Source organism: Lemur catta, chromosome 6, assembly GCF_020740605.2.
Source record: "Lemur catta isolate mLemCat1 chromosome 6, mLemCat1.pri, whole genome shotgun sequence".
NCBI classification, from domain to species: domain Eukaryota; kingdom Metazoa; phylum Chordata; class Mammalia; order Primates; family Lemuridae; genus Lemur; species Lemur catta.
The window spans coordinates 108,657,355-108,681,340 of NC_059133.1; the positions used below are offsets into that span (position 1 = coordinate 108,657,355).

Genomic DNA, 23,986 nt, shown 5'->3' on the forward strand with positions numbered 1-23,986 from the left:
TTGGGTAAAACTTTAGAAATATTCATTCTTGCCCAAGGACAATGCTAGTTTAAAAATTCTCTGAGCAAACTTTTTCTCTTCTACTACCTTTTTAAGCCACATCTGTCAATATTTGCAATTACTAAAATAATTCAGATACCTGAACTTAATCACCTAAAACCCACGTACACAGAGTAATTTCTTTATCAAGTAATTTGTTTCTCCCCAAATAGCCAGGAGCAAACTTAAAGTACTAATCGAACACTTAAAGTACTTCTAAGTGTCTAAAGTGTTTAACATAACAGTTTGCAAAAAGTTGAAAACATGACCCTCATGCAAACATAAAATGAAGATATGTCTAAGATTTTATTGAACTCATTCATTAATGAGGTATCCAGAAAGATAAGAAGGCTCATTCAAGGAGCATTTGAAGAGCTGGGTGCTTAGGGGCAATTCAGTAAAGGAATGTCAGAATAAGATGGTTAGATTAGATACAAACCTGCCCTACACAGCAGTAAACCATAACCTTTGAGGTTATCTTTTCTCCCCGACAGAATTCTACAAGTTAACAATGCCTAGGCTCTAATCATCTAATAAAATTTAAATAAACAAACCCTGGATGAGCCTGATAAAGGCATTCAAAGACGCTGCATCCTTTAGGTAATTTTTTAGAGACTCCTGTAAGTACAGATGCTTTTGAACAAGTAATAAACGTACGAGGGCTCCAAATATACCTGCAAATCATTCATGTGTCTTCCCCTGTCCTCTCTGCTTGCTCACTGGGGTGACAGGGCAGATTGTCACTTCCCAGTGTTAGTCTAGGGAAAAACAGCTCACAGTCGTGGATCATGTAGGGAAACTTTTTTTTGAAAAAAATTTTCAGTGTCAAATTGGCTTAACCAACTACCCTGTTGGTAAAATATAATTTATATTAATATCGTTCCTATTTACTTTCTGTGTTGATTTATTCTGTGAGTGAAGGGCAGGAAGGAGGGATTGCACCAAAGGAGGTTTGTGTCTATATAAGTTCAAAATAAGTCATGAATAAGCCACTTGCCAAACAGGGATTTACCGAATGTCACTCTCAGCTCGAGCTCTTAGCCCAATGGTATGGCTTCTATAATTCCCTGTTCACTTGCAATTTAGTAAGAAGGGCCCCTCAAATGAAGATTTTAGTAACTGTGTTTGATTAAAAGATCTATTTCTGAATTTTTATAGTTCCTCCATGGAAAAAAGAAAGAGAAAGAGAGAAAAGAAAGGAACAAAGAAAGAAAAAGAAAGAAAAGAAAAGAAAAGGAAGAGAAAGAAAGAAAGAAGGAAGAAAGGAAGAAAGAAAGAAAGATTAAAGTGTGCTCTTACACCAAAAAAAAAAAAGCCACAGTGAGATTTGATTTTAAAGGAGTCCTCATGACAGTAACTAAAGTTGGATCCGTGTGTTCCAACTTATAAGCAGGACAAGAACGTGATAAAAACTATAGACCTTGTCCTCAGAAAGAGACAATAAGCACATAACATTTTTTATTTAGCTTCATTAAGGATGATTCACGGACCCCCTGAATCCTAACCATGGAACTGGTCAAGAACTCACCACTTTAAAAACCGGGGAGTTCCAGAAAGGAGGGGCAAGAGTGGATTCCCGACCCTCATGTCTTCTCTCTCAAGCTTCTCCTAACATCGCCTTTACAAGCCGCCTGCATTGCAGCTGGAGCCACCAACAGGTTGTTTTCTTTAAACAGAAAGGCCTGTCAAAATGGAAAATCTAAAATGAATTATTTGGAAGTGAAAGAGCCCTCCACGGTCCTGCTGAATTTATGGTTCCCAGCATCACTGCGAGCCCAGGGACAGAGTGAAAAGTCTCGGGCTTCAGTGTGACCGTCACCCTGCCCATCACGAGTGACGGTGGAGCAGGCACTTAGCCCCACTGACCCCCAAGTCTTCTCGCTGAAAAATAAGGATGAGCTCAGGCCAGAGCCCAGAGCACAGGCCACTGCAGTCACAGTTCTCGCTGAATCAGCCGGGCAGATTCAGGGAACACATCCCAGGGCGAGGATAATGTTAGAACTAACGCAAGGATTATATAGGACTGGTTCTGTTTGTGTTTAAAAGTTTGGTAGGGTGTTTCTCTTTCTCTATTCCACTGCAAACCTCAGGTCTTAGTGCTATATTCAGAGTATATAAAAAAATGACACAATTAATGCATTTTTCCCGTGAGTTGTGTTTTTAATGAGAAAATTCCTCCGTCATGCCAACATGATAAAAAGGGAAAGAAAAATCTGATTGGAGGAGAAGATCTGGTTTAAATCTCGGTGTTATCAGTGAACGGTTAAGTGACAGTGAGCAGTTCACTCTGGTTCTCAGCTACATGAAGCCACTGGGCTAGCTTCTCCTTAAGGTAGCTGCCAGATACTCTTCGGCTATAATATAATATTTCCATTTGGCAGCAAGTAATTGCTTAGGGATTTGCTCCCAGGTTAATTGAAGATACACAACAAAAATGGTTAACACGGGCTATAGAATTCTACAGATCTGAGTTTGATCTTGGCTTGCCAACATTTCACAGTTGACCTCACCTAAGTTAGTAAGTAAAATGCAAGGACAGTGACTACTTCAGTGGGTTGTTGTACTCATTGAATAAGAAAAATGTATTAAAGTACCTGGCTCACTGTGGGTGCTCAGTTCTTGTCATTGTTATACTATGGAAATCTCTAAACTTGTCTGCGTCCTCCTTTCCCACTTTGCGTAAGTGTGCAAGTAAGGGAAAATCGAGCTCTAATACTCTTTCGAAGGGCTTTTATGTCACGAACTAATGAAAACAAAAGAAGGTCAGAGTCTGGGAGCTTCTAGAGAGGTATCCGACACAAATAACACCTCCGTGTCATTCACGAGCTCGCTCCACCCTTGCATGATTTGTGATCACCTTTGTAAAATGTGACTTTCCTGTGTCCCCCTGGGCAGGTGTGAAAGCCTGGAGCTGGACAGCCAGATCCGGGCTCTGATTGAGAGAAATGCTTCTGGTGCAAAGCGGGTCACCACGGAGGCCGGGCCGAGTCGCAGAAGTTCCTGTTCTGCAAAGGTAAGAGAGAGAATGCCTTCCTTCCGCTGCGTCTCAATGTGCCCTTCCATAGTTTACTCACCGAGAAGAATCTGTGGGGACAGTCCCCAAATCATTTACAGTCAGTCTCGTACTTCCTTGTCGCCCGAAGTGGAGCCCTATAAACCTTCTCGCACCCAGTCACTTCCTGTCACTAAAGAGCTCCTTCAGCACACGGCACCTTCCAGCTGAAAGTGCTCCGGCAGCTGTGACCACAGGAGAACGAGGAAGAGATCACGCTATTAGAAAGAATGTTGAACACAGTGACAACTCTTTCCTCGGGAGGAAGTAACCCAGTTTGAGTAAACCCATTCAAATTGGGTTACTAAAATCAGCCCAAACGCTGTTTTTGTGTAGTTGCTGTTTCTGTTTCTGTTTTGTTTTGTTTTAAGAAAAGAAAACAGGTTGTACTGATTAAAGGAGTTGTTTGACTTTGGACTTCCTCCTGTTTGAGGAGCTGGATGTCTATGGTGCTTCAAAGAAGCAAATAAAATGCAAGGGTAAGCTCACGCTAGGAACTTTGTGAACCACTTTCTAGAAATGCATCCTAAATTAACAACAGGAACTCAGACTCCATGGTCCTCCTGAGTAGAAACCATCTTTAGTGATTATTACAAAAAAATCTAATGAGTAGATTGACAGCGTGGCTGGCATTAAAAAAATGAAATAATTTATACTTCTGTTTAAAAGTATCTTTAGTTCTTTCTAAAGTAATTCACGCTCATTGTAGGCAATGAATAAACAACAGAATATTGCATGGGACATATGTCTACAAAAAAAAAATTGTTGTCTATAAGAAATTCAAATTTATCTAGATGTCCTGTACTTTTCTGGCAACTTCAGTGTGGAGGCGTCAGGGTTTCAATAACGTACCCTGTGACACTGCCATTGGCACAGATGTAATCTACCCTGGTGGTCTTTTCATCGGTCTCTCTCCTCGGTAGCAGCCACTTAAGCTTCCAGCACATCTCCTGACCTTGGGTCCATGTACTTTGTGTTCAATTTGACGTCGAGCCTTCCTCAAATCCACTCAACCTCAGTTAGCCACTTCTGCATCCTTTCCCAGGAACACAGGAAATGTCTGGCTCTACTTCCACACCACTCTGGGGGGTGAGTTGTCTCAGGACCTCTCTACCTGGACGTGTCACTAGGCCCCATCACAGCTGTGCATCCCGCCGGTAAGGGGAAATTGGGAAATTCTCTGCAAGACGCACCTTTCCTGGAAGGCTGAAGCTGGCTCTGCTGTTTGAGATTCAATCTGGGCAGTTCGACAGGTGATGGATGAGTCCCTACAAGTAGGGGGGTAGGGCTTAGTCTCCTCATGAGGACTGAGTGACATTCAGGCAGTACTCTTCTCCCTTCACCCCACCCTTTTTTTTTGTTTTTTAGACAGACTCTCGCTCAAAAGGAATTAACAAAAGGAATTAACTTTTAAATTTTTAAAAAAATTATTTTGAAAACACTAGTTCTTGCAATTCAAAGGTTTGGGCCGGGTTGTTTTTCCTTCTCTAATGAGCAGTTTTAGTGTTGATAAAGTGTCAATCTCCAGGAAATTTCTGCTTCCATCCCCTAAAGTCAGACCCTGTGTGAGCTGTAACTTTTAGAACTCTGAATGAGCAATTTGATTCCCACCTATAGTTTTGAATACTGCCTTAAGGCCACGTCATTCCTTCTTGGCTCAAGTGTATCCCCAAAACAGACCAAGAAACCAGCAGGAAGTAAACACACAGGCACACTAGCCAAAAGTCTATAAATTGGGTGCCTGGGTATTCAGCTAGTCATCCATGTGTTCATTCAGCAAAATGTGTTGAGCACCTGGCGTGGGCCAGGCAGCCTGTGGCCGAGGTTCTGTGGATGCCACGGTGAAGACAGGAACATAGAAACACAGAATTGTTTTTTTGTTTGTTTGTTTGTTTGTTTTTTGAGACAGAGTCTCGCTCTGTTGCCCGGGCTACAGTGCTGTGGCGTCATCCTAGCTCACGGCAACCTCAAACTCCTGACCTCGAGTGATTCTCCTGCCTCAGCCTCCCGAGCAGCTGGGACTACAGGCATGTGCCACCATGCCCGGCTAATTTTTTTTTTCTATATATATTTTAGTTGGCCAGATAATTTCTTTCTATTTTTTTAGTAGAGATGGGGTGTTGCTCTTGCTCAGGCTGGTCTCGAACTCCTGAGCTCAAAGGATCCGCCTGCCTTGGCCTCCCAGAGTGCTAGGATTACAGGCATGAGCTGCCATGCCCAGCCCAAAGATAGTCTTAAACTTGAAAGCCAAGTTTAACCTTTCTGCCAATAAAGAAGATGAGATTAGCAAACAATGCCCTTTTTTTTTTGCAATAAATTATTTTCTCTTTTAGGTGCATAAGAACTGGTAGCACTTACAGAATTATGGATGACTCATTAAGTTCGACAAATCTAAACTCACATTTAGAAGGCATTGCCAGAAAACTTTGCCATTAGGGAAACAAGTAACCGAGCTGTCAAACAGTCAACAGTTACCTAACTGCTCTGGGAAGCACAATGAATTTATAGCAGTTCGACTACTGAGGAAAGACTTGGATTGCCCAGGCTTTCTGCGGTGGTGAACTTCCTCTCTCCAGTGGGAGAAACTGCCAGTAAAGGAAGAATGATGATTTACATACCAGAGCAAGGCTGATCTGCCACAGGTCTTAGTCAGAGCCTGCCCATTTGAGACATCCTGGGAAATCCCCATTTGGAAGAGAAGAAAAGTTAAAATCACAGCTACTGTGCTTATAATCTTATTTTGTGTAACTCATATCCAGAGTTACTTCTGTTTATTTTTAATGAAAAACTATCACTGTTATCTTCTATCATGAGTTAACTGCGGAGTATGTTTTTTAAATTTTGTATATTTGCTCTCACCCTAAAAGATACCATAAGAGACTTTTTTTCCCCTTTTTTTCCCACTGCTTTCCAAGACTCCAGGAAAAACAGCTTCCATGGCACATCTTGTACAGGAAACTTCTAGAATGAGTGCTGCGGAAAGTTCTATGGAGCATGCAGAGGTAAGAACACATTTCTAGGGGATGAATTGAGCACACCTGGCATTGGTAGCATTCCTAGCAGTTAATTGTGCATTGATTAATAGGAGTAGAAACAGCTAGTTTGCTTTTTTTTTAGCTAAGATGTGCTCTATATTTTTAATCAATGTTATTTAACACAGAAAAAGTATCTGGGTAACTGGTGCATTGCTTTTACCCTCTCTGGGCTACATTTCTTCTTTTACAAAATGAGAGGATTAAATCTGTCAAAATTACTTTTGGCCTCCCAACTCCATGGGTTCCATATTTTGCTCTTGATTTATAGGAATTTAGTTCAATATAAAATGTAAAAAGAATATTGGTCTGGTTAGAGATAGAACATATTATAGCAATAGAGTATCTATAGTAAAATTTTTACATATTTACAACTGATATCAGTATTCTTCTTCAGTTATTGCAATAGATACTTGCTAATAATGAATGAAGTAAAGTGCTTTCTTAAAGTTTTTTTTTTTTTTGAGATAATCAAGGTATAATGGGAAACCAGGTGGAACTCTTTTGTTCATTTAGGTATTTAATGTAGTAGTGTCAGACCTTAAATATACTAGAAGTTGGTACGGCTGTTATGGTAGAGAAAGGAATGCCCAGCTACTTTGAACACAGATTATACTTCACAAGGAGTAACCATAGGGAATTATTTACAGGGAATAATTGCTCTGTAAGCAGATGCTTACTAGAACCAGTGACTAAAAATCTTTATTAGATACCTTCACTAGCAACTGGAAAGCAAAGTAAATACAAATGAAAAGTGACCACAAACCTTTGTGTTTGATTTATTTCACTTCATTTTAATACACACCTGAGACATATGAACCAGAGTAAAATGTTGCTTAATCGCCAGTGAAACTCCTAGTGACACATTCACGGCTTACGGGCCATTCCGATTCACTGTGCCATCTACCTTCCCTCCCTCTTTCCTCTCCCACTTATACCTGTGCATACTTCTGAATTTCAGAAATTAGTACTCCTACAGTTACAAATAGATTCTCTTGCAGATTTAGTAACTAGCTTTTCAGTGATCCTTGTTTATAAAATAAAAATCAAGGGTCAAATATTTTACACTTTTCTTCCAGAGAAAATTAGTTATGAAGGTTAAAAAAAAAAAAAAAAAACACTGGCTGGGTGCGGTGGCTCACGTCTGTAATCCCAGCACTCTGGGAGGCCGAGGAGGGAGGATGGCTCAGGTTCAGGAGTTCGAGACCAGCCTGAGCAAGAGTGAGACCCCCGTCTCTACTAAAAAAATAGAAAGAAATTAGCTGGACAACTAAAAATATATGTAGAAAAAATTAGCCGGGCATGGTGGCGCATGCCTGTAGTCCCAGCTACTCGGGAGGCTGAGGCAGGAGGATCGCTTGGGCCCAGGAGTTTGAGGTTGCTGTGAGCGAGGTTGCTGGTGGCAAGTTAGGCAGATGGTGGTTTCCGGAGCTTTTGAGCTTTCTTTAAATGAATACTCCCCCTTCTGAAAAAAATACGTCTAAAAAGAAAGGTGGTTAAATTTTTCATTATGCCAATAATTTATAATCAATCTAAATTTGTAATCTAGTGGCTTTACTCAAGGAGCTGACTAAAGTTACAAGGTACCAGATAATCTATGCCCACCTCTATAACATACTTGTGTCATGGTCATTAAAGTATTTTTGGTTTGGTTTGGTTTGGTTTTGGGTGTTTTTTTTCTTTTGTTTGTTTTTTGTTTTTTTAGAGACAGAGTCTCCCTCTGTCACCCAGGCTAGAGTGCAGTGGCCTAATCATAGTTCACTGTAACCTCGGACTCCCACCTCAAGCAATGCTCCTGCCTTAGCCTTCAGAATAGCTGGGACTACAGGCGTGTGCCACTATGCACTGCTATAGTTTTTATTTTTTATTTTTTTTGACACAGGGTCTCGCAATGTTGCCCAGGCTAGTGCTAGGATTACAAGTGTGAACCACCACATTTGCAATCAAAGTAATTAACTTATTTAGTTCTGGAATCAACTTGCCACATTTTAGCTGTATGTGTTCTTTATTCTTGATGGTCCTATCACTCCTCTGACTTTTGCTAGGGCTACTCTTCAGAATCTCACTCACATACATGTTCATGGGCACAACTATAAAAATGACTTCTTAGAAATGTATACTATGTAAATGCCTAAAATGTACCCATGAAACTTACATGATTTCTATAAGCCATCATACTCTGAATTGTCATTTTTTTTTTGGAAAAGATTGAAATCCAAATTCATGAAATTTTAAATTCTAATCTCTGGCTTGCCCATTGCAGTATATAGATACACTTATAATTTATTAGAGAATCATTTGGGTAACTAATCCATATAAAGGAGTTTAAAATATAATATGAAGCTGATTCATCAACAAGTTACTATGAAGGACTTAGAGTGTGAGGATTTTTACTGCTAGAATCAGGTATTTTTATAAATCATGACATGAGAGTTGGCCAAATGCATGAGGTTTGTGAAGGACAGTATTTCTCCTGCTTATTTTGTAGACTTTTGTTTCAATCTTCCTTTTTTCTTTGTCCTCAGTGTGCTCAATCATCAAGAAGAACGAACTTGACAAATTCTCTTGAACAAAAGATAAGGTGCTTGGAAAAACAGAGAAAAGAGGTAATTTAGAAATATTAGTTGAAACCACATGTGTCGTAGATTAACACTCAAAATAAAATAGTGTAGCACCTCGTGCTTTTTATTTTTATCAGGTCACAGTATTTACCTCTAGGATACTAGTCTGCACATTTTGAAAACAAGTGGTTTTTTCTTATTCACCCACATATCTTGTACTTGGTCTCTCAGTGTTTGTGCAATGATGAATGAGAAATAACAAAGACATAAATCTGGTAATTATAATACTAATTTTCTGAAAACTTAGATCTTTCTTTCACATGGACCACGTGAGCTTATCACCTGTACCCTTTATGCCTTGCAGCTTGACACACCTTGAAACTCAAACTGTCAAAGGCTTCATAAGTACAGTTGACTTGTAATTTTGTAATTTCTTTTCTAACCCATTCTATGTATTATTAATACATCTTTCATTTCTTCTGTAGTGCCTTCTATTCCTCTTTGATACTGCATTGAATATTGTGCCCATCTGGAAAATTACTGAACTATGGCAGAGTAATGTTGTTATAGCATAGAAATGTGAATCCCTAAAATGCCAGCAGATCAGGTATATTTATATAATAATATTATATAGTCTTATGCTAAATAACCATATCTATTTCCAGTGTAAGATGTATCTAGTAACTGCCACTCTGGATTAGGTATTTTGTCCTTTAATTAGGAGAAGGCCTTGCTATTTTTTAGTCACGCGACTTATCTTCTCAGTGTCTGTTCCATATTGATAAGTGCTGGAATTTCTCTTAATGTAGGAAGCTGTGAGCTTCCCCTACAAAAATACTAAAACACAGATCATAGTGTTCTTTCTACCTTCTAATTAGCAGATAGTTTTAAGATCCTTAAATTATTTGCTGCCTCACATTTTTCTAAATATTTTCTTAGGATGAAACTGTTATTCCTTGAAATCTATACCTTCAAAAAGGTGATATCCATTTGGGCATATATCACAAATCATGTGTTAATCTTTTAAAGCACATTATTCCAAGCCAATGATTATCAGTTAATGGAGTCTAGGATTTGTTAATATAAATTTTGCTTTAAAAGAACTGGAAAAAATATTTCATTATAATGATCAGTGTAAACACATAGACCAATATGGAAAGGTTTGGAGGAAGACGCTTCATACATTAATAAATCTTACCAAAAGCTATCATTTCTTATAGACTTTTAACAGATTCTGATTGGATTAAACAAAGAAGATGAAAATTCAAATACTTAAGACAAGTTAATAGTTGCTGATAAACTGTTCAACTGATTTGTCAAGATACATCTAAGACTTAATAGTTGTTCATACATGGATCAATTCCTAAAAGATGATTCTAACGAGAGTGAGAGTGTGTCCAATTAAATTATCCTCGCCCAATCAAAACTTGATGGAAGGAATCTCATCCTCACTCATGGTTTCCAAAAAAATCTCAGTAAGGTCACAAAGTGATTTCATTGTAGCCAAATTTCCAGATAGGCGGGCATTCTTTTTTTGATTCATCAAATTTTAATCATTTCAGCTCCTGGAAGTTAACCAGCAATGGGATCAGCAATTTAGAAGTATGAAAAAGTTGTATGAAAGAAAGGTGAGCGCCTCTGTTTGGTCTTTTCTTGAAACCAATCGCCCTGGTGGAGCCAAGAGCATCAGGACTCACCGGCGGGAGCCGCCTGCTGAAAAGCGAGGGAGGGGTGCTGAGTACGTTGTTGGCCTCTCGGTATTGACGATTAACCATCAGCGTCAGCGAATTATCTTGAGGGGGCTACAGAAATGTGCTAAAAATAGCCCCCAGCAGCATCTCGGGATTTTTACGCCCATTTATCGCCCATTTATCACGGTCCATCGAGAGTCCGGCCTCAGCTGTGCTGTCGATACCTGCAGCCATCAGCGCCCAAGTTACAGGTGCAGCGAGAAATGTTTAAAGTTCACACGGTTCTAGGCAAGTCTAGCTCTAATTAATCAATTAGAGAGCAAAAGCTGGTCTCCATGGAAACAAACGGTGGCGACAGTGAAAGTGGGAGGACAAACGGGGCACCCCCTCTTCCCTCTAAAGCACATTTGCCCTCAAGGAGCTTTTGCTCTGGTGAGGAAGGAACTTTTTGGACAAAATCTCCTTTCATAGGTCAAAGGCAATTTATAACTTAAAATCATTCTGTCCTCCAAAAGGGAAAGCGAGTTTCCCTATATAAAGGAAACTCGACCACACGTGAGGAACAGCAGCATTCGTCCCTTTATTTCCCAGCACGATGCCCACCAGTGCTCAATTGAAAGGTGTGGCATCCGCGGGGCGGGAGTTCGCGCCCGTCCCAGGGGCGGCGCCGTCTGGGAGGCCCCGGCCGCCGTCGGTCCGTCCTGCGGGGCGTCGGATTAAAGGCCGCGCCCATCTCTCTCCGTGCGGGCATGTTCCACCGGCCGCGACGCCCGCTGGCTTTCCCAGACCGTGCCAGGCCGCCCGGAGAGCCGAGAGCAGCGTGACCAACCTGGGGATGCGGCCCCAGCGGTCGACCCCGCGGGCTGAGCCGGGGAGGCGGGAAGCGCGAGGCCGTGCGGGGACAGGCGCGTGCGCCGCGGACTGTCTCCCTCAGTCGCCGAGTCGCGCCCGGCGGGGGCGGGGCGTGTCCGTCGCCGCGAGCGCGGGCTCGGCGGCGACCGTCTGTGAACGCCTCCCCAGGTCGCGGAGCTGAGGACGAAACTGGACGCCGCGGAAGGACGGCTGGGCGCGCCGGATGGGGAGCGACGGCAGCAGCGCCCGAGAGACGGCGACGGGCCGCGCGGCCCCGCCCGGAACCCGCCGCGCGAGGAGGTGGGCGGGCGCCGGACGGTCGGAGCGGGGCTTCCTGTGGAAACCCCGTCAGGGCGACGGCGGCTGGCGCGGGGGGGGGGGGGGGGGGGGGCGGAGGGCGGGCGGGGGAGGGGAAGCGCCGGGCTCGGCCCTCATCGTGCGCAGGCGCGGATGGCCGCGGGCCCGCCGGGAGGGCGCCGGCCCCCGGGACGCTTCGGGCTCGGCGAAAGTTACTTTTCCTTTTATTCATAGTTATTATTTTTATTACTGGCATTAATAATAATATAGCAATGCCTCGTATTTGTACAAGACAGCTTACAGAGACTTTACAAACAGCTAATGCGTTTGTAATCATAAAAAACAACACTTTTCGAAGCACTTCGGCCTCATCGTCTCCTTTAGCGCTCTCAGCCCGCCTGTGAGGGAAATGTGACTTTTGCTGCAGGAACGACGAGGAGGCCGAGGCTGCAGAGGGTGACCCGCGCGGAGGGGGGACTCGAACCCGGTTCCCGGATGCTGAGCCTCCGGCAGTCCCTGCCGCAACCTGGGTAGAGAGGATTGAGACGGCAGTTTCTCCTGAAATAGATCCTTCCCTCCCCCCGTCCCCCGGTTTTACTTTCAATTACTGGACTTCCTGAATAGCGTAGAAACTGGGGAGGAGAAAGCCTTAAATACTAGCGGCCTCCAAGTAAGAGAAAACGCAAGGGTGGCTGTTCCGCGGTGGCGTCTGGCCACTGACGCTGCGAGGCGGTGGCGGTGGCCTAAGACCAGCGTGGCATGTGCTGGCCCGGGGGCTCTGGCTCGTGGGACGTGTTTGCCGCAGTGAGGAGGGAAAACGGATTGTGGCGACTCCCTTTCAGCCGGGTAGCCGGCATCTCCTTTTCCAATCACACCCTGACCGGGAATCTTTGTAATTAATTGTTTCCCTGTGCAGTTGGGACCGTTTTCTAGTTAGAATAATTTTCTCTTAAATTAGAAAATGATTGGTTCATTTTCTAAGTCTAGAGGCCATGCTGTTTAACTAAAAGCAAATAAAAAATGTTTGCATTTTTAATGACAATGAATTACCTAAAGTGGATTTTTAAAATTTAATAGTTGCGTTGGGAAAGATCAATTACTAAAATAACGTACTTTAACACATGTATTAGCTATTTTCTTATCTCGAGTTGCCTAAATTCTGCAATATTTATTTTACCTGGTTAAAATCTCAATCTCCTTAAGAATCCAATTTGCTTGACAAAACATTTGCTATCTGGCATCTAAAATTAAGAGATAGGGGACATTGTCTGAATCCAGAGCCTGTTAGTGTCTAAGCAGCTAACCTTCAGTCATTTAGTACACTAGACTTCTTGATAAAGATCTAAAAAATGGAACAGTGGTGGCAATTGAACTAGTTGATTTCTACCTTTTAAAAATAATAATCACAACAATGCAGTGCTCTGAATAATTACCTATAGTGAAGGGTCTTGTTTGCCCAAAAATTGTCTTCTCCCACTCTCTAGTACAGAGTGTTGCAGGATTGAGCTTTCAGATAGAGTATTATTTTGTTGCAATGACAGTTTTTTTCTTTTTAGGAGTTTCAGCTACTTTTCTGAATCACTTATCCATCACTTAGTATATGGGAACTTGTTTATTCTGCAGACCCATTTATTTGACTATTGAAAGTAAGACTTGGGGATCTTGATTTTTTTCCTAGGGTCACAAAACTTCTAAGCTACTCCACTAACTCTTGATAAAAGAAAGATTTCTTCAATCCTAACCTTGTCTTTCACCCAAAGGATATTGGTCAAATGGAATGTTCAGTGAAAATCTTGCAGGTTATGTTATTATTATATCTCAGAAGGGTGACCCTCTCAATCTACCATAGCAGCTGATATATCACTTTTTCTACAATATCGCATTTGACATTTACTGAGTTTGATTTTATTTTCTTGCTCTTTACCTCAGAAGGAAAAGGAAAGCCTAAATGAAGAATTGCATGAATTGAAGAAAGAAAATAAGCTTTTGAAGGAAAAAAATGCTCTTGCAAACAAGAAGAAGGAACATTTAGAATGTGAAATAAGACGCCTCAATAAGGTATCAGGCCAGCCCAAGCATGGGAGATCAGAATGAGAGGTCCCTGTGTAAGGACACTTTCCTACTGAGAGTCACAACAAAATCTAGCCTGCAACATGGGTCCCAGCCTTGGGGGCTTGCACAAGACATTATCTGTAATTTTAGAAATAACTCATGTCTACAGCTTTCAGCCATACATGGATAAGGAGGCTTTAGGGAATTTATGTCCCTGCAAAGAATCATCATGAAAAAGAGAAGTGAAGAGAAATTATAGACTATAAGAACTGTTTTTTTTTTAGTTTGAAGAAGCACACAAAGCAAGTGGGTGTTTGCGAACAGTAACGTATCTCTTGGTCAACCACAAAAGCTTCCTGAGGAAACAAGCTGCTCTTTAAAATGATCACTAGAGCTGGGTGTGATGCCCACTATATGGAAGCATGCTAAATGCCAGACCCAAGGCTGAGATGGTGGCCCTCCCAAGTGCAAGCCTAAAACCCACTTTTATTGGGGGCAGGATGTAGGGGGGGGGGTCAGGAATAGTCAAGGCTTTTAGGAAAATGCAAGTGTTATAATAACTCCAACGTAATTCTTCAGAGGGGCAGCCTATGAATTGCTGCAAAAGGATAATGCGTGTGTGTGTGTGTGTGTGTGTGTGTGTGGTTTTATGGACTAATTACTTATCAGGGGGAAGGGGTCGATGACTAGTTCAGGGGAAAAATAAAAATTCGTTTGCTCTTGACTTCCAAGCGCCAAGCCATGTGTGGAACATGGGAATGCTGTAGCACGTGGTTGAGTTGAGATACGCATCTCTCAACTAGCTATCTCATGACCAAAGCCATAGAAATTGTCTTTCTTCTGAAAGGAGAGTAGGTGTTTGGCCTTGAAAATGTGCTCAGACCCTGTGTTTTGGACTGAATGCCCATGGCTGTAGTTAACCAGAGTTCCCAGGTGTCATTTAAAGATCCTCAATGCTAAGCATGTGCCTGCATAGTTGATAGGATGCTTTGCAGATGTGACCCTGTATTAGATCTGTTTGTGGAACAAGTTATTCATCAGGAGAAAATGGCAAGGTGGAGATTGACTTCACAGGCAATGTACTTTATCCTCTAAAAAAGAAAAACAATGTTTAGACAGACAAATTTAGGGCAAATATGTATCTTTTTCCTCCTATTCTCTGCTGGAAAATCTTCTGCAAATGAATTAGAGGAACTAATTAAGATTATATTAAAAATCCCTCGCATTTTTGACACCGTATTACAAGTTTTCTTATATTCTGTAGTTCATGTCCCTAAATGTGGGCACAAAGATATAAATCTCGTAGATATCAGAACAGCCAAGAATGCTGTTTTTTTGCTTATGTCCATGTGCACACTTCATCTTTATTTATCTGTATTTATAGTTCATAATTCTTTGAAGTTAGAAAAATAATAATTTTATAATTCTGGTGATTATAATCATAAAATATCAATGAGAAAAATTGATTTATGTAAACGCAGATATTTATACAAATGTCACCTCCCAAAGATAACTTTTCTGGCTATCCTAATTAAAATTACATACTCCTCATACTTCCTGCTTTAATTTTTCCTTGGAATTTGTTACTACCTAATATATGTTTAATGTCTTATATTTATTATCTTATTTGTTTTCTGTCTCTCAATCTTGATTACAAGCTACATAAGGCTAGGATTTTTGTACAGCTGTCTTCATTAAGCACTGTAGACACAGTGTCTAGGGACCACAATACGTTTAGGGGCCCATAAATGTTTACTGTCATTTAAAATCAAAAGAAAAAATAAACTTTTGTTGAATATATGTTTTCATATATATTTGCCTTTATAGCAAGGCAGTTGTAAAATATAATTTTAATACGTATTTTTATGGAGAAAGGGACTCACAAAGGCAACAGCACAATGTGGTCCTGATTTTTTTTCTGTTTTGTGTACTGCCATATCTTGAGTGCCTAAACAGGGCCTTGCTTACAATAAGTTCTTAAATATTTGTTGAATGGGTAGATGAATGAATAGATGAATAAACAAATTTAATTAGCTAGTATGTAATATGTTCAATAGCCAATTCTAGACCCAAGATTTATGCTTTAATGAGCATAATACATTACTTATGGGCAGTGAGAAAAATAAAAGGACACTTAAAGCCAGAAGAGATTTTGTCCCACATGTCTGTTTACACCTTGAACTGTCACTTGAAAACATACATATTAAGTGATAGTTACGAAAAGAGATTTTTTTTCTCATTTAGCACATGTGTTAGAAGATCATGACGTGTAAGATGTTATTGTTCTTCTATGTTACAATGAATATTTTTCTTTTCTTTTTTACCATTTTGATGTTACTCAAAATGTTGATTTCAGCAGCGGACTGTGCACACCGTGCACCACAGCACGGAATTGGGGCCTGCCCTCCTTGTACAAGCTGACTGCCTGCTGACCCATTCACTCAGCAGAAATCTGTAATACGTCAGCCTAGTAATGAACTTGTGATTGTCAGAAGTTCACACAACTGTGTACTCAATCCAGTTTATTTGCTTTGAAGAAAATACCCAAGGGTTTTATTTTCATCCCTCTCTCCTGTTGGGGGTATGGCATGGTTGTATAGCAGAATATTACTCAAAACATCATTTGGGACATTTCTCAGCTTTTGAGAAACTCAGATTCTCAGACTCTACCCCCAGATCTGCTGATGCAGAATCTCAGACTGGCAGTGCCCAGGGATGGGCATGTTTGCTACCTCTCATGCTCCCTGAGGTCTGAGCATCATCTACAGAGTTAAATGTAATTAAACCAGAGAATCTAGAAAAAGGCGATAGATATGGTTTCCTTTCCTATTTGGCTAGGTAGAGGAGGGTCCAACATCAAAGCCCCCCTAGGTAATGGGGATTGAATAGCATAAGCATTATCATGGAGAAAAGACAGAGATTCTGGGGAAAAAAATACATAATGCAAAAAATCAAAAAGAAGAAAGTTATTCAGTCCTGTAAGCAACATTAAAGATGAAATTCTACCTTGTGGGTGCATTTGAAATGATTGTAACTGTTATAAATGGATTCATGTGATGTGGTAAATCTTAGATCACCCGTGTGCTTATCTGCTACCACAGGCTCTTCAGGATGCCCTGAGCATCGAGTGTTCTTCATCTTCCGGGGGTTGTTTGTGGAAGTCTGGAGAGCGCCGCCTTCAAGAGCTGAGGACAGAAATGGAAGTTCTCAAGCAGCAGGTGAGAAGCTGGAAGTGGCATGAACACAAGAAGACAGGGGTTTGTCACACTCCTTTGGACACTTGTTTTGCTGCTCAGAATATGTCAAAAGTTTTTTGCATTTATTTTAATTAGAATTATCTAATTTTACAGCTTGATAGGAAGACTATAGATCAGTTAGTTCATTCCCACACTGTATAAAAGAGGGAATTGAGTGTCTGCTGGATTAAATGGCACGGCCAAGCTCACACAGTCAAAAGAGGGGTATGCTAATTAACCCTTGGGTGAGATTCTGTTAGCACTGGGTCTAGAGAGTTTCATGTAGAGATTATTTTTAAAATGCTGTTTTCTGTTTTTTTTTTTTTTGAAACAGAGTCTCGCTCTGTTGCCTGAGCTAGAGTGAGTGCTGTGGCGTCAGCCTAGCTCACAGCAACCTCAAATTCCTAGGCTCAAGCGATCCTCCTGCCTCAGCCTCCCAAGTAGCTGAGACTGCAGGCCTGCGCCACCATGCCCGGCTAATTTTATCTATATATATTTTTTAGTTGGCTAGATAATTTTCTTTCTATTTTTAGTAGAGATGGGGTCTTGCTCTTGCTCAGGCCGGTCTTGAACTCCTGACCTTGAGCGATCCACCTGCCTCAGCCTAGACAGAGTGTTAGGATTACAGGTGTGAGCCACCACGCCCGGCCTAAAAATGCTATTAATCCAAATTCTGGGCCTTTTCAGAAAATGGTGGCAGCCAGATTGTGATTTCGTAGCTGCTGGCCTCCAGACTTTTGAACAGGAAGGGCAATTTTAAAGGGCATCCTTTGCACTGGGCATAATCACTGAAGAGCCAGGTCTGCTCAGCTGTTCCCATGTGTGGGTAGCACCACCTGGCAACTTACTGATGCCCATCAGCTCCCTCCTCCCCACTCACCCAGCTTCCCTCACTGTTGCCAGGTGGGCAGCAAGAGTAAGGATGCGCTTGCTACAACAGTTCATGCACGTATCTGCCAGCAGCTTAGGGCTGTAGGGATGTAGCAGCCTACACTGTTTGTGTCTAACTGTAGTTCATTCAGCTGGTGTGCGCTTGGCTGAGGGCCCAACCATGCATAGCACATCTCTTTTGCTGTGAAAGGTTAAATAAACTAATGTAGGTAAAAGGCTGGAACAGTTCATGGCAGTGTCGATAAATACAGGACACATACAGGAATCCCAATGCCTGAAGCCCATGTTGCTGGTAATGTATTAGCAGTGGGGAAGAGGGCGTCATAGAAGAAAGGGATGGAAAGTGTCTTTTTCTGATGTCCCTGGGTTTGATTTGTTGACTGTTTTGCTCTGAGCAAGTGCCAATGACAACGATTTTTGATGCAGTACATGAAAAGATTGAGCACTTGTGTTATTGTTGTTATTTATTGTTATTATTTCATAGGAAGTAGCCTATCTGTAAGTAGATCTAAAAATGTCATAACACTTGATGGTGAAGTTGGGTTTTCTCTTCTACCAAGTTCATTTGAATAATCGTGGTCATATGCATGGCTTAAAAGTAAACCCATGAAGAGAATAGGGTAATATGCAGAGTGTCAAAGCTCTGTCAAATTCTCAATCCCTAAAACACTGTTGGTGCTAGCTAGGATTCCTTTGAAAAATAAAAAGAACGCATTGCTTATGTTCAAAGACTTGAATCCTCTTTGGTGTTGATGTATAATGTACATAATGTGTCACTCTTACACATGGAGTTTACAGTAATGGATTAGCTCATATTTGACAAAGACAGTGACAGGTATGATTTTTTTCATAATCCCCAGTGGGAGATCCATCTTCTTAGTTTTGGGGTGGCTCTGTTGGTAACTTTCTTCATAAGCATTTTAACTGCACATTTCTAACTGGGCACCCACAATCACCACATCACCAAGTGCCACGTGAAACACTAAAGGGCTTAAATACACAAAGAAATTGAATTAGAGTCTTTGCCTCTACCTGGCTGAACTGATGACATTGCCAGGGTGTTCCACTCTAATCAGATGGCCTGGTCCCATGTAAAAGGCTTCTGGTAATTGTTTACAGAGCGTTAAACTGTCTCTGGAATTGCACCTCAGTTCTCAACCAAGAAAATAAAAATAAAAATAAAAATGCCAGCTTGGCTGTATATAGCTTCTTTGCAATGCTTCTGGTAAATAAAGCCTTAAAAATGGAATATGTACATCTGCATCTAGAGCTATCGAAAGTGTTTAATTTTTTGTCTTGCCTATTTTGTTCTATTATTGTTGACTTAAAATTGAAAAACCCTTAGTTAAAATTTATTGCACTGTTGGTGATGAAGGTACAACGTGCATTAGTGTTTATAGACAAAAATCTAGCTACTGTGTTCCAATGTAAGTAATTTAAGTCATGGTCTAAGAGGAATTTTTTTGCCTCATTAGCTGAGTTTCCTTTGTTTTCATAACTTCACATGCTAGTCTACAAGCCACCAGTCAACACTATGCCCATTAAAAGCAACAACAATAATTAAATCTATTTTTCTTTTTAGATTGATCACCTTCTGGAATATTTGAAGTACCTCTCAAGAGGTGTTCCACTAAAATATTACTTATAAAGGGCAAAATTTGTGAACGCCTTACTTTTCCACACACATCAGGCTTTCATTTCTATTTTGCACTCAACCTATACTTTATACTTGGGCGCTTTAGCATGTCAGTATTCTGTGGCTTCCCTTCACAGCTCTTGTCAGTAAACTGTCGTTTAGAACTTCAAGCAGTGTCATGCATCGGAGCCCTTGTGTTGGTGCCAGATGACTGGTCCAGAGGGTTCATCACCACGGTGGAGAGTGTGCAGCAGAGAGGAATTGTTTCAAAACATACATATTGTTACTTTCCTTCTGAATTCCTGATGCAGGAATTGTTGAGAGTTGCCACTGTAAACAAAGCGAAAGATAAAATTAAATAGTCCTGTGTATTTCTCCATCATACCATGAAGAAATATTCATGAAGAGAGCATAGGAACATCTCAGATTGCAAAGGCCCAGAAAACACCTTTTCTGAAATCTTTTAAATGGCTTAAGAGTAAAGGAAGCTTTTATAACCGCAAGTTAATGTTTCTTAGGTGCAAATATATGAAGAAGACTTCAAAAAAGAATGATCGGATCGAGAAAGACTTAATCAAGAGAAAGAGGAGCTACAGCAGATTAATCAGACTTCCCAGTCCCAGCTGAACAGGCTCAATTCTCAGGTACAAATCAAAACAAAATACTCTTTGCCAGAATATGTGTATTTTATTTTTTTTCTTTAAAAAAAAAAAAGAAGACTTTTTGACTTCTGTTAGTTGACACTGGATTTTCTGGAGAGATTAGCACCTGCAATGAAATCATTCTTAAACAATCTTGTGAGGAGATGAAAATGACTGGAAATTTTTTTTAACTAAAGTATAGTAAAGTATTACCCAAGAAATTGGATTCCAAAGTCTTTTATAAAATACAGTTCTTTTGATCTTTTTCTCATAATATTTATCTTGGTGGAATGGGAGTTGAACGACCTAGTACTCAAATAGAGTGAAGTGGTTTCTAAATTCTTGTCATTTTCTTTGAAGAGCTATGTGAGAGTGCTCCTGTCTGCCAAAAACATACATATTTCTAAAGGCCATTTACATGTGAAACTGAGGATTTTGTTCTGTGGGTTTCCAGATTTAATGTAACTGGAACACTTTCAAGGAAGCCAGATAATGGTTACCAGTTTATTAAAATAGAATATATTAAATGTAAGCACACTAAAATTAAGTGTAATAGGATATATTAAAGTAGACTCAGGAAGTTGCCATGATGGGTAAATACTGATGTTAATGAAGAAAAATGTAGCTAACACAATTTGGCTTAAAAAAATAAAATGAAACGCAACTTTTTTTTTTTTTTTTTTTTTTGAGACTGAGTCTCACTTTGTTGCCCGGGCTAGAGTGAGTGCCGTGGCGTCAGCCTCACTCACAGCAACCTCAAACTCCTGGGCTTAAGCATCCTCCTGCCTCAGCCTCCCGAGTAGCTGGGACTACAGGCATGCACCACCATGCCTGGATAATTTTTTCTATATAGATTTTTAGTTGTCCAGATAATTTATTTCTATTTTTAGTAGAGACAGGGTCTCGCTCAGGCTGGTCTCAAACTCCTGACTTCGAGTGATCCACCCGCCTCGGCCTCCCAGAGTGCTAGGATTACAGACGTGACCCACTGTGCCCGGCCGAAACGCAACATTTTTGATTTGCAAAATCTTGCAATGCTTTTGAATAAATAAGAGATCGTTGTGGTACCTTCTGTGGCAGCTCTTAGCTTTAAGATTCTTAGTCTTACAAGACATTTTAAACTCTTAGTCATCCCCTTCCTCCTCCAAATACAAAGTAGATTGTGAATCAAACTTAATTTCTTTTCTGATTTTTATTGAAGGATTAATTTGAAATTTCTAATTCTACATGGAAAAAATTTTCAAGAGAACAATTTTCTCTCTAAGAAATTAGAGGAATAAAATAGTAAAATATAATAAAATAATTTTCTGAAAATAATTTATGCAACCTAATACATAATTTATAAACAGTGGGTAAGAAAATATTCTGGTTACTCTAGGTTAAGAAATCTCTCTTTTAGCTTTATTTCTTACATGCAGAGCTTCCTTAATTTCTTTTGTCACTGTATAAATAGTTTCACTTCCTACTATATTTGAGTTTTATCCATTCTTCTATAATAAGTTCAGATTGGTGATGAATTGATGTCTAAGACTGGCAATGTCCTTGCCATTACAGAACTTTTATCCAGCCCAGGAACATCTGTTCATCCATGCCATGTTATATGCTATAATCCACAAGTCATTTCCTGTGCCATCTGTAATTTTTGATAGTTATCAACAGAATAAATGTATTGTCTAAACACAGTATGGTATAATTGTGCTTATAAACTAAGGGACAATCTTAATGATATGTAAATGATATCTTAAAACTATTAAAATTTTCCTTTAAAATAATGATAGCCCAATCATTTATTTTTCAAAAGTGTCCTTCACTTTGGAAAAAGGATGTTAGAACTCACAAAGAAATATAGTAGATGGTTTGATGATCTTTGTTAAGTGTATTTACAGCAGGTTAAATGCTATGATATAATAAAAAGGACTGGGGTTACCTTACTTGAATAACATATTATTTATTGTCCTAGTGGACTTTTAAAGGAATGTTTAGGTCAAATCATTCTGGAACTAGTTGCTGACACACCAGAACCGATTCATTCTGTCACTGGGGATGTTTTTAAGGCAGCAACAATGGTAAGATAGCAACGTGGTGAAGTGAGACCTGCTTAAGTACTCAGGAGTCGGAGAAATTTGGGGGGAAAGACCTGGTGGTCCTGCCACTCTAGTGCTCAGTTGGTGTGACCTTGAGCAGGTTATTCAACCTGCAGTGACTCCCTTTCTTCATCTGTCGGATGACAGAGTTGGACTAGATGAGCTCTAAAATGTTTCTTATAACTCTAAAACCTCTCTCTTTAAAAAATAAGTTACCTAACCTCTCTGAGTATCCTCACCTGTAAAATAGGGATAACGATGCCTGCTTCATGACTTCACAGAGTTGTTCTCAGGGTTAAGTAGGGGAAAAAAGCCTTTATAAAAACACCGAGCTGAAGTCATGACTCAAAGGTATTTCATAAATTATTTTAGTCTGTTAGAAGGGTGCATGTTTAATAGTTTCATTTAGTTATATGAACATGCTACTTTCAGTTCCTTGTATTCTAATTCCTGTGCTTTTTTTCTGCAAGGCATTCTGCTTTGTACTGTAAAGGAATAAAATACCAGTTCTTGTTATTAAAGAACTCACGATATAATTAGAGAGACATACACAGTCTGTTCTGAGCATCGCAGATTCCGTATATGTGAATTTGCCTGTGCACTGACGTGTGTTCCCCCAGATCGGCCCCTGCAGTGCTCTCCTGGCACATTCGCACACCTGAGCAACCAGATTCCGTATATGTGAATTTGCCTGTGCACTGACGTGTGTGTGTTCCCCAGATCAGCCCCTGCAGTGCTCTCCTGGCGCATTCGCATGCCTGAGCAGGCAGTGGCAGAGTCACCTGACATGCACATTCCTGGCTGAGGTTGAACACGGCGCTGCTGCCTTGCTGTTTCAGTTCTCACACTGTAGAAAGTTTCTTTCTTGTGATCCATTTAGTGCCATGTGTTTCACAGCTTTGTGCTTTTTGTTGGTAATTTCATTGTTTACAATGGCCACGAAGCATAGTGCCGAAGTACTGTCAGTGTTCCTAAGCGCATGAAGGCTGTGACATGCCTTTACCGAGAACACGTGTGTTAGGTAAACTTCATGCAGGCGTAAGTTGTAGTGCAATTGACCATGAGTTCTGTGTTAATGAATCAGCAATATATAAAACATAAACACATAAAACAGCAACACATAAAACAAAGTTATGTATCAATTAGTTGACAAAAATACTGTGACCAGAGGCCTGCAGGAACTGAAGCCTGCATTTCTTCTAGGAACAATGGTTCAGAATTCACTAACCCGGTATTTGTTATGACTTTATGGAACATAACTACTGCCAGGAGCAAGAATTGACTATACATAGCACATATTGGACAAAGCCTCATAGTAAACACACGACTCCACGTGGGAAGACCAAGGGAGGAGGGAATAATTCTGAAGAGCGCAACTTGGAAAGATATCGCCCAGGAGGAGACATTTGGCCATGCCTTTTAGGGATGCGGAAAATGGGGTATAGGGATAAGGGTGGCATTAATAAACACTCAGAGAAAAAGGGGCTTCCTCTAGGTGTGTCAGATGTGGAGGGACCCCAGGGCAGGTGACTGTGCTAGATGTGGCTGGGAGAAGTCGGTGTGACTTTGAATAAGTTACTCAACATCTCATGTGTGGATGTCCTCATCTCCAAAATGGAGATAATAATATTAAGTATCACCTGGGGGCATTAAGAGGATTCAATAAGTTATTGTACGTGAAGGATTTAGATCAGTGTCTGGCCTGTGTTAAGTGCATGTACAGCATCTAACATTTATTGTGGGGGCTTTTGAATGTCAGAATGACCAATTCCAGCTTCATTCAGTCAGCAGTGGAAGCCGTTTCTGTATCTATATCTAAATAGATCAGCTTAAAACTCAGAATTACAATAGCCTCAAAAAGTTGGAATAGGATTTAAAGCTATCCAGCTTTCCACACTTCATTTGGGAATTTCAAGATAGGA

The 23,986-nt window shown here is 40.6% G+C and overlaps 1 pseudogene; it reads left to right on the forward strand.

Annotated features, from left to right (window-relative positions):
• The window catches only part of LOC123640221, a 40,224-nt pseudogene that overhangs the window by 12,035 nt on the left and 4,203 nt on the right, over positions 1 to 23,986 (forward strand).